The 11,144-nt window shown below is 40.4% G+C and overlaps 1 long non-coding RNA gene across 1 annotated transcript; it reads right to left on the bottom strand.

The window, feature by feature from the left end:
- Positions 1 to 113: 113 nt before the first annotated feature.
- LOC137795177 (uncharacterized) lies at positions 114 to 9,482 on the bottom strand. Its single transcript, XR_011078378.1, has 3 exons — positions 9,372 to 9,482; positions 6,625 to 6,756; positions 114 to 286 (listed from the first exon to the last, which is right to left on the bottom strand). It is a non-coding gene; the product is annotated as an uncharacterized lncRNA (long non-coding RNA).
- Between the last annotated feature and the right edge of the window lie 1,662 nt (positions 9,483 to 11,144).

Here is an 11,144-nt window from a genome sequence, read left to right as displayed (position 1 = left end):
TGGGGCTGGGGGTCCACATCCAGGCCCCCCGGTGCCTCCCCCCATCCCTCATGGAGGGAGAAAGCTGAATGGGAGGCCAGGTGGGCCTGTGAGGACCAAGAGGGAGGAGAAAGAGTAGCAGGAGGAGACGAGGAGGGGGGAGAGGAGGCAGGGTGGGACAGCTTGCCTGAGGCCGGAGGGTTCAGGGTGAAAGCAAACCCAGAGCGTGGTGTCCCACTGTGGGACTGAGGCCCCCTGGAGTCTCAGGGAGACGACGCGGGCGTCCAGGACATCAGGCTCTGATTGGCTGAGAGAGAGAGAGAGAGAGAGAGAGAGAGAGAGAGAGAGAGAGAGAGAGAGAGAGAGAGAGAGAGAGAGAGAGAGAGAGAGAGAGAGAGAGAGAGAGAGAGAGAGAGAAAGAAAGAACAAGAGACAGAGAATACGAAGAGGAAAACAATGAGGCAAAGAGATTAGAAACATCAGACTGTTGATGGAAATATTTGCAGGTACCTCTTTAATATATTGTAGCAAGACATTAATGGCATTGATATAATACTAGTTACATAGTTACTGATTATAATTAATCAGTAACTATGTAACTAGTATTATATTAAGTATATTAATTAACAAGTCGACTGAGGTGGTCATACTGTATTTTTCAAACCTCTCTTATAGTTTCATCATTAGAAAACCTGTAAATTTGATAGCATCTAATATATCATGTAAGTAACTGAGACTCATTCATTTTTCAGAAGATCTGAACCACCCCAGTATCAAACCTTTTGTTTTATCAAAGAGCTTTTCACTAGAAGCAAAACAGGGCCTGGCCTTCTGTCCGTGTTTAAGGGTCACAAAGATAGAGTTTCCACTGCCTGAAGCTACACACACAGATCAGGTTCCTCATAACTGAAACATCTCTGAAACACACAAACATATGATGCACCACACACAGTGTGTGCCACCTATTTAAATAAATATTGCCCAATGACAAACACATATGAAAAGCAAGAATCATATATGTTGTAAAGTTTACAATCTTTGCATAATCAGTTGGCATTTTACGCTGCAATCTAATGCACCCAATTTAAATCAATGAGGGTAGTGGAAAAAAAGAAACATCTCTCTGTGTAATTAAATATAGTTCAACAACAAGACACAACTTCCAAAAAAAGACCATAACCTTCATGAGGGAAAGATTGAGTGCTGGACTGATTTATTTGAGGGCATTGGGTTTAACTAGATATGCCTAATGAACTGGCAACCGAGTGTATAATGTATGTAGTTTTTTCATGAACTGTAGTTTTTATAATATCTGCCAGCACAGCACTATGTAGGCATGTGGCTACATAATGCTTGTTTTTGGCAGAAAAGCAGCCACAGGGTGCTGGGTAGTGCTTCATCGTAGCTCTCCTGTATGCGTATGACAATGGTGTGTGTATGTAAATACACTCCAGTGTGTTCAGGACACAGACTTTATAACATATACTGGATCATAAAGATCCTAATATCGATAGTAAAAACATTGTCATATATTTCAAAAAGTTGTGTAATAAAGCTAGAACAACGTTCTTCAACTCACATAATGGCGTCATGCTCTATCAGGGCTGGTAACAAAAGGACATTTGATACCTCGACCGAGTTATTGCAGTCAATAAAACATGCAGGCTGGAGGGCAGAGGGTTAGCCCCAATTAAAGCAACAGCTACTAGCTAAGTGCAGGGCCTGCATGTGCATATGTGCACATGACACACAGCTGACATCTGCTGCTGTGTACACCTGAACACACCCATCTTATTACACTTGATTTGAATTGACTCCCCCAGCACCAGTATCACTACATCACCACTAACAGAAGCCCTTTATTCCTCTTCCTCCTCGTTGGTCTCGTCCCCCCCCCCCTGCTTTCCACCGCAGGGTTCATTCAATCAGCTGAGTGTTCTGGTTTGTGGCCAACACTTCCTCGTCAATCCTCTCTCTTATAGATGTCAGAGGAGACCCACCACCTGCACACACTTCAGCTACTCAGCCACATCAGACCGACTATTTCAGGCTGTGAATCTACAGACTGTGAATGTCCTCACTTACACATACCCACAACAAAATAACTCACAATAAACATAAACGGGGTGGATAAAAATATCTGAATGTCACAAGCTGTGTACTCATGTCATTAACACTCTGTCAGTGAAACACACTGCTGGTTTGTTAACCATGCAGCCGAGAGAGACCCTGTCCGCCATTCGGGGGTGACACTGGGGGACATGGTTATTAGCCATCCCTCCCTCCTTTGCATTCTCATCTTTTTAGTGTGCTAAGCAGGATGCCAGAGAGAAAAAGAAAAAAAAACTGTCAGCTGAGTAAGATTCACACAAAGCATAATGGAGCAGCAAAGAAGATTAGTGCACCGACCTCTGTGTTCAGACACTGCAACAGAATAACTGGTCCAAACTAACTTAAGATGCCATCGAGGGATTCAACCAGAATCAATGTCAAATGAATCAAATAGAATAATAACTAAATTAATAAGTTAGTGAAGTGAGTAACTAACTAATTATTCATTTTAGTAATTAACTACAGTTAGGAAGGCTGTTGTTCTAGTTACTAGCTTTAAGCCCAAACTGAAACTTTGACCTTGAACTGGACGGGAGCTGAACTCAACGGAGGTGAAGCAGGTTTGAAAAGCTCTACGTTGGTACTCTGTGCAAACATTGCCCTTCAAGGAGGGTGTGTACGTGAGCAGAGGCACACGGCGGGAGGGAGACGGGAGGGAGAGAGGACACCCGCACTGAAGGGGCTGAAGGAGGTGTATATTTGAGACATGTGGGTCCTGTATGGCACACGAGCAGGTAGCAAGTCACATTTTTATTAAGGCGCTTTTCTTTTGACCTCTTCTGTAACTAGACGAAGAGATCTCCAAAAGAGAGGCCATTTCAATCAACTTCTCATGAACAAAACTCTGGCCAGCAGCGTGCTCTTGGTTCTTGTTCATGTGACGAAGCCTCAAATTACCTTTCACAAGATCTTTGTCCAAATTATGACAGGAGAGCGTGATGCCAAATAATAGATGTGGCTTAAAGGGAATAAGAAAGAAAAGTAATAACGCATTGTGTGTTTTATCTCGTCTGGATGCTTGAACTCACAACTCTTAGGGGAAGTCTGCATCCGTTCTTCATGGTTATTTATATAACAGGAGAGTTGTGAACTAGAAAACAAGACGGCCTTTGGCTTCAAGCAGTCCTGTAACAGTAACTGGGGACTGCTTAGTTTCTTTATATCCGCTAGAGTGCAAATGAACTCACTCCAGCATGCACGCCACCATATAGGACGAGAGGGTAAAGCACATATGGTCTGGATAATCTGTCATTTCATGATTACAAGTCGAAGACAGTTTTAGGAACTTTGCTTAGAGACGATTTGTTTTGAGATATTCTTTGTTATTGTCGTTTCACCGTGAACTATTTTTGGAAAGCTCCATTTTACTATGTATCAACATCACTTGATTGATCTTCTAAAAATGCCAAGATCCAAACATCAGACTGGATTAAATATTCAACCCTCACCAGCAAAGAGGATACGATTACCCAACAGCACCAGTGTGACAGACCAGAGATAAGCGGACGTGCTTCAGTCCACGATGTGAGCACACCAATGAGTCCACAAACAATTTACAAGACCTACAACCTGCTCGCACACAACTCGAACACGCACACACTAACGCACACACACTAATGCACACACACTAACGCACGCACACTCTGCATCACAAGACACTGATGAAGCAAACTGATGTTTGACCAGTAATACATCTTTATCTGTGTTGCAAACCAAAGCGATGTTCTGCTCCTCAGGTTACAATATCTGCAACATTCACACAAGAACAATCATATTGATCCCGTATCCACACTGGCCAGGCACAGATGCAGAGGGCAAAATGTGCAGAATGAATAACTTTGTGTCATCAAACTGACTAAATGATGAGCTGCAAACTTAAGATGTTAGTGAATGATCATCACACATGTATTCACTTTTCTATATGGCTCATTGCAGATTGAACATATAAGCATTTATGTCAGCCCATAATTTACAAGAAATTGAAATACAGAAAGGTCTAAGTTTCTTAACAGTGTCACCATTCGGACGTTTGTCCACCAAACAGTAGTGACAAGTTTATTTTTTAACTGTAAAATCTCCTGCACAGAAAATTTCTTTTCAATCATAAATCTTGTGTTACGGTTATAGTCATAACCACACATTTTCCATGATATCACAAACCAGCTACACAAAGCCCTATCAACTGTTATGAACCCCATGAATGGCATCATACAGTCAATGTAAATGACAGTTGCTCTGAAGCAGCAGACTTCTCCTGCATAGCGTGGAATTACGAGAATTGTTTGGCTAATCATTAACAACTCATACGTCTTTGTCAGGTTTTCACAAAAGGACAAGTTTATTATTCATCCTGTGATATCGTTCATAAAGGTGAGTGAGGCAACACCTGAGAAATAATAGCATATCCTTTAAATGCATGAGGTCAGCACAATGCAAACACACAAAGCCTACATCATGACAAAACACAAGAAATGATGCCAGATATAAAACAAATATTGAATTTTGCCTCTAAAAAGAGAGCTGGAAAAGGCTATGGAAAGAGACAAGCTGCTTAGATTATGAGGAGCAAGTTATAATTATTTAAAAGATTGATTTAATTGTTTATCATGTCTTATAATTATTTGAATAATTATCTAATCTACAGAATCGTAGAAAACTGTGAAAAGGTCTAAAAGACATATTCAGTTTACAATATTATGAAAAGCAAAAATAAACACATACTTGAGAAGCTGAAACCAGTGAATGTTTATCATGTATGTAAATGCATCAATAATCATCAAAACATGTTTGATTCATTTACTAATTACAGTGCTGGGAGAGAGTGTAGTGCTCAGATAAGTAGGCCGAGAACTAATGAAAAAGACAGTTTAACAGCTCGACGTATCAGAAAAAGAGATCAAATAGACAAACGGGAGTAAAAGAGCATGGGAAGCAGACAACAGGCCGGTGCACAGACGACCTCAAAGTGAGCAAGAATGTCACCCTGACAACTGGGAGAGCTATATCTGGACAGCATTTCCACATTAAAGGAAAGTGGTCACAAAAACCCAAATACCAATTACTCCCTTTCTAAAGCGCAATCTGCTCTGTTCACTCAACATGCCGCCCTTTAAATCTGCTCCAGGAAATGTTAGGGACACACAAAACGTTAGACCCATATTCCTATTTACTCTGCCTGCAGAAGTTTGAGATTTGGGCAGGAATAACAACTTATTGTTATAGAGTTGAAGATTATGCGAGTGAGAGCCAGCCTGCTGAGTTACTGACTGCCACGACCTTTAATAGAAACATGCGAATAACAGAACAAGAAGCAAGGTTTGACATTTTGCAGATTTCCTTGAGTCCTATCAAAAGCATGTATGTGTCCTTAATCTGATGGCAAGCAGGATTTTTACTTGAAAGACTTCCATTGTGTTGCTAAAACAACAGATTATGTCAGACAGGGGCTGAAGATTGAATGCAATCTCGAGCCCTTTTTGAATCGACCTCATAAAATTGTATTATCTTGAAATAAACCTGGTTGTCTTTGTATCTGACCCTCAGGAGCACTTCACTCAAGAGAAGCCAAAACCCGAAGTACAATATGTAACTGAGAGAAGGCGGACCAACCACACATAACATTAACTACCTCAAGGTTACACTCAATTAAACCGTTGATCAGCTATGTTACAGTCAAGTGTCTTCGAGACATATAGCTTTAAAAGTCATTTGTACTTTTTTGATTCTTCTTGTTTGAGACTGTGCTCTTGGTTAAATGCACTTATTGTAAGTTGCTTTGGATAAAAGCGTCAGCTAAATGAAACAAAATGTAATGTCCGGGAGGGATGTAAGACGATTAACGCAGACTTAATAGTGGAAAATCAAGGTGTGTTTACCCAGTACACATCACTATGTTTTTCTATTCTTTTAACCTGTTAGCCTCCTCTGGTAATGGATCAAATTAAACAAACAGAAACACAACTGTGGGCTGTAAAGTTACAATATGAGGTCAGCATGTTCACCCATGAATGCCAGTGTCTTGTGTTACAAGTCTCAACCACTCAGATTATTTTTTTGGTATTCTTATGTGTTGTGATGAGAAACAGCTGAACATAATAGACATCAAACAGAAGTCTCCCTCACATCGTCACATCGGACAGTTCAATACTTCCCACAGAAACAGAAAAGTACATTTCCTTGTGTCATCTAATCAGCAGGGTTGGTCTGAAGCAAAACTTAAAATAGGATGTGGCTGTAAATCACTCGTGAACTCTTCTTGCACACAAAGTGGCACAATTAGGCAAACAAAGCATCTCGTCATGTTGACACGACACACTCTATGAGTGGGGGAAAACAAACACTGCTGGATCAAAGCTAATCAACACAAACTGAGCCACACACACACACATACACCCACACATACACCCACACTTACACACACACACACACACACACACACACACACACACACACACACACACACTAGCTACATGCTAATAACACTGGACAAGCCAGAAAGCGTTAGAATGTATTACAGAACTGAAACAGACTTACAGGGATCTTGCCTTCGTCAGCTTAACATACGTTGTTCTGTGTGTGGACTGTCACCTTGAAGAGTGTGTCCATCAAATTAAATCCTTTGTGGGCTGCTGGGCCGGCCGGCTTTTGCCCTGTCCCGAGTGTGTCCTGTCACAGAGAGAGGGAAAGCAACAGTGAGGAGGGTGTGGAGGTGGGGCCGAAGGGAAAGAGAGAGAGAGGAGGAGGGCCGTACAGAGAAAAGGCGTGCTGCTTTATCTTGGTGCGTGTCGGAGAAACAAGTGGCAGACAGAGGCTGAACTTAAAAGAAGAGCAAGAGGTCTATGAGCCAGCACTCGTCCAGATTATTATTGTACCACGACAGCAGGTCCCACTTCCTCATAGTTAAATACATTTGCATCGGCCAAACACTGCAACGCTTTGGTTTCTTCTGTACTATCCAAATGATATGCGTGCCTATAGTTCAGCCTTTATCACAGCAGCAATGCCAAGTCTGTCTCCCAGCTATCACTACCAGTCAGTGATTTACAGACACTAAACAGTGATTAATTACTAGCTATGTAAAACTGAACAAAACTATTTTAATTTGTTACAAAGGCATGTGGATATCTGACCCTCTTCATAAATGATTGTTGCCTCTGTTTAACTATAACATATAAATATGTAATAATGTCTTTTTTCACCCGATTTGAACCTAAATGATCTTGCATGTTTATCCTTATCTAGGATTTATCTTCACGACAAGTACATCCTGAGGGAGTAATGAGAATATATTTACTTTTAAATAACATTAGTGGTGTGTACTATTTACCATGAAGCTCATGTAGGCTCATTGTTTATTAAATCTGGTTTTAAATAATAAAAAAAGAGTATAGTGTAAAGACATGTGAACAAAACAAAGGCTATTTATGTTACTTTATTTGTTTTCTCATATGCTCTGAGCAACAAAACAATGACATGTTCAACGTAGGGCAATTTGACTTAAATACATTTAAAACCTGAACAATTGTAGAGAAATTCTGGTCTGATGGTTTACATTTAGTTGAGTCTTATTTAAGCATTTCATGTTTACCAAAAAAGGGCATTGGAGTTTGTTCTGGACCTTCTACTTGTTCATAAATAGCTGCAAGACTGCCTCCTCCGCTATCTAACGTGTAATCTGATACGTCATAATATCTTGGGAAATAGCTGAAATATTCAATTACATCACACAAGATGTTGTCCAAAAAGTAAGGAGCTTAAAGCCCTCAATGATGCTGACCTCTGTTCTTTAAGTAAGCACCTCGACACTCAACAAATTAAGTAAACAAGTTTACTGACTGAAAATAACAGGAGATTTTCTCTTTTAGCAGCATTTAAAGTAATCAGCTATTGAAATGATTTTACCTTTCAATCCCTTAGTAAAACCACACAAAGGCAGTAAAGATCCCTCCTTAACAACTGAAACTCTACGTTAGTACTGAGGCTAAAATTACAAGTAAAGTAAAGCACCATTAAGATGTCATACATTAAAAGTGAAAACCTTTGTGGTTGGACCCAAATGTTCCGATGTTTTGCTCAAAAGAAGGAAATAAGACTGTTAAAACTACGACGAAAATAGTGTAATAAAACTGTTCAAAGGAAAATAAAACTAATTATGTGATCAGAGGAGTCTAGGCTTTTTTTCCAAAGGAACCCAGACATATTACAACCATGAACAGTGCTTGTGGAAATTATGAGCAAAGACGCACAAGTCAAGAACTGAAATCAAATTTCCATTCTGCCTTACATTGCTTATGCGAGGGTCTTAAACAGCTGTTGTCAAATAAAAATAAAATGACTTCACTGGCAAGTTTTCTCTGAGACGTTTCTGTCCTTTTCCTTTGTTTTTATGATCATAAATATAAAATACTTTGAGGGAGCGAGAGTAGAGAAACCATGCTTGAAAATTAAAATTAACAATACATGGAGGTTTGTTTTATATTAGTGGACAAACAACAACTTTCCATAAATTTAACAGTCTAATATTGATACATCTACAATAAATAACAGACATAATTATATGCGCCAGAGACAAAGTATTTATCTATTATACAGCTAATGCCAAATGATATTGATATCAATAAAATAATTCAGTGCACTGTAAAGACTGTTTTAACGTGTTCTTGCAAACATATTTTGTGTGTGTGTGTGTGTGTGTGTGTGTGTGTGTGTGTGTGTGTGTGTGTGTGTGTGTGTGTGTGGTAAAGCTGAAGGTACGCAGAAGCCGTGGTCCCACCTGAAGGATCACTGAGGGGTCGACTTCTTATGACAGAGAGTTTAACAGAGAAGTAGTCGATGAAAGGCGACGTCTTTACTCTAATGGGCAAAGTAAGTGTGTTAAAAAATATTGCTGTAACGTAACACACATTATATTTAAAACTCGTAACGCCGAGGGCTGACCGCTGCTCGCCGACTGAGACTCACGACCAGAGAGAGAAAGACAACGCTATAAATCAGCTAGCTAATTTTAGCTTCAATTAGCTTCACATATATCGTATTACCAACTGATTCTTCACGTCTCACCAAAGAGTGGCACGTTTCTTTGTTCAAGTGGAAGTCACGCAGTGGCTTCGTGTTGAAAGATAGAGGATGGGAACATTGCAATACGTAATCCCACCCTCCTGCACCGTTATGGAAAGTCCCCGTTGACCAAGTTTGGACAGTTTGAGAAACATCCTCCAAAGCGACAAAACAAAGTGCATGACACCTCAGCAGGAGGCGAACAGGGAACATATTCAACTTACATGTTTGATCTCATTCGTGTCTAATCCAGGTCGGAGTTCTTTAAGTTTTCCTTCAGCAAACTCGACACTCAGCTGTCACAACGTCTGGTCCGCTGCGCGCCCCATTCGGTCATGTTGAAAGCGAGGCATCATGGGACATGTAGTTCTTCTACGAATCACTTTCCCTTTTTTTTTAAGCTCAACGTTACATTTTGCCAGAGGTAAATAATTGGTCGTATATTCCTGTTGTTGTTTTTGTAAGGGCCTAACCACTGAGTGTGTAATAAGTCCACAAAAAATACTGATCGTGTTGTTTCTTCTGCATACGAGAGGGTGATGGACTCATGAGGACATGATTAAGCAAGGCTCTTTATTAACTGGTGGCATGGAAAGTATTTTAAACCAGAGAACTCATATCACACCCTGTTGATATTTATAGTCCTATCTGACAGAGCCTGAGTGTGTGACAGGTGATGTGCGCTACTATAGAGATACTTTGACCACACTATAAGAAGATGGGCTGCACTGGCAATAAAGAAAGAAAGATTTGCCAAGATTTAGAAGATGCGATACCTGTAAACAGAAGTGTTTATGATATACTTACAAAGCAGATCCTCTTGCAACCACCGACAACAACAAGCTTTCCACACTTAACATCGGTCTGATTGTTATGTGTAATCTCTGGGTATTTTCAGATGCCTCTCTTACTTTATCTTCCTAAACGAGTAATGACGCCCAAGTGTGACTGGACCAAACGCTGAGCTATTTTAACCCTGAGATCGACCACCAAGCACGCCTGAGAATGTGCACAGACATGCTACAGCACCCTCGAACTTTCACACACAGAAACTGACACACATCTGATCCAACCCCAACAAATGCCTCCGGTCTTTTTGTCCCAATCCCATTGCCCCCCTAAAGCCTTGAACCTGAACCCTCGGGGAAATTTTAGAAAGGCGCATCAAAGTCTGTGATTCTGTGACTGTTGAGATTGGGATTAGGCCTTTAATCGTGAACTGATTGTGAGGGTCTCTGTCTACCTCTAGTGGTAAAGGGTCTGAATGAACAGGAAGTATGTTGTCATTAACATCTAGCTCTAAGATCTTTTGCTTAATAATGTTTCTTTGTATGGCTATCTTCATTAAATCTTTCATTACCAACATCTTATTCTCGATTAAAAAAAATTAAATGTACAATCTGGTTGATGGAGTTGTCTCATGGAGAAACAAAGAGCTGGATATACCACTTAGCTTCTCTGCATTTGACAAAAGAATTGTGCTTGTTGCAGTTGACAGCTCAAAAACAAACTAATAAGGAAAAGGACCTTGAGTGGGAAGCGTCTTGTCTGCTGATTCTAAGCTCATCTATGAAACCAGCATTTACAAGAAGTCCTTGAAGTGTTTCTTCAGTTGCAAAAGAGGTGAGCAAACTCCTGAAGCCTGTGGGATGAGGTCAAAAGCTGCAGAAGAAGCGAGTAAGCGGACGTTGAGTGGAAGTTATTTTGACAGCTGTTATTTCCAAGATCAAACATTCGCTGTCAAGCTCAGTGTCTTTCTGGTTTAAAAAAAATCTTGCAACTCTTGGACTTTACTTCTTTGTGCTATGTCTTTGGTTCATTTTTACACATATCTGAGTCAGTCAATGCCTAATCTTTATATCCCAAGTACCAGAGCAGCTCTCCCGGTACAGGTGGTCAAATGCAGCTCTACTGTCCATTGTCCCAAAACATTCCTCTGTGGTCAGCCAAAGCTACAGTATCTGCATAAGGGATGATTAATAATTTACCACAGACTC

The sequence above is a fragment of the Clinocottus analis genome, unplaced genomic scaffold, assembly GCF_023055335.1.
Source record: "Clinocottus analis isolate CAN_PGR_092001 unplaced genomic scaffold, fCliAna1.0.p SCAF_27, whole genome shotgun sequence".
Lineage (NCBI taxonomy): Eukaryota > Metazoa > Chordata > Actinopteri > Perciformes > Cottidae > Clinocottus > Clinocottus analis.
This window is presented reverse-complemented; position numbering and strand designations above follow the sequence as displayed.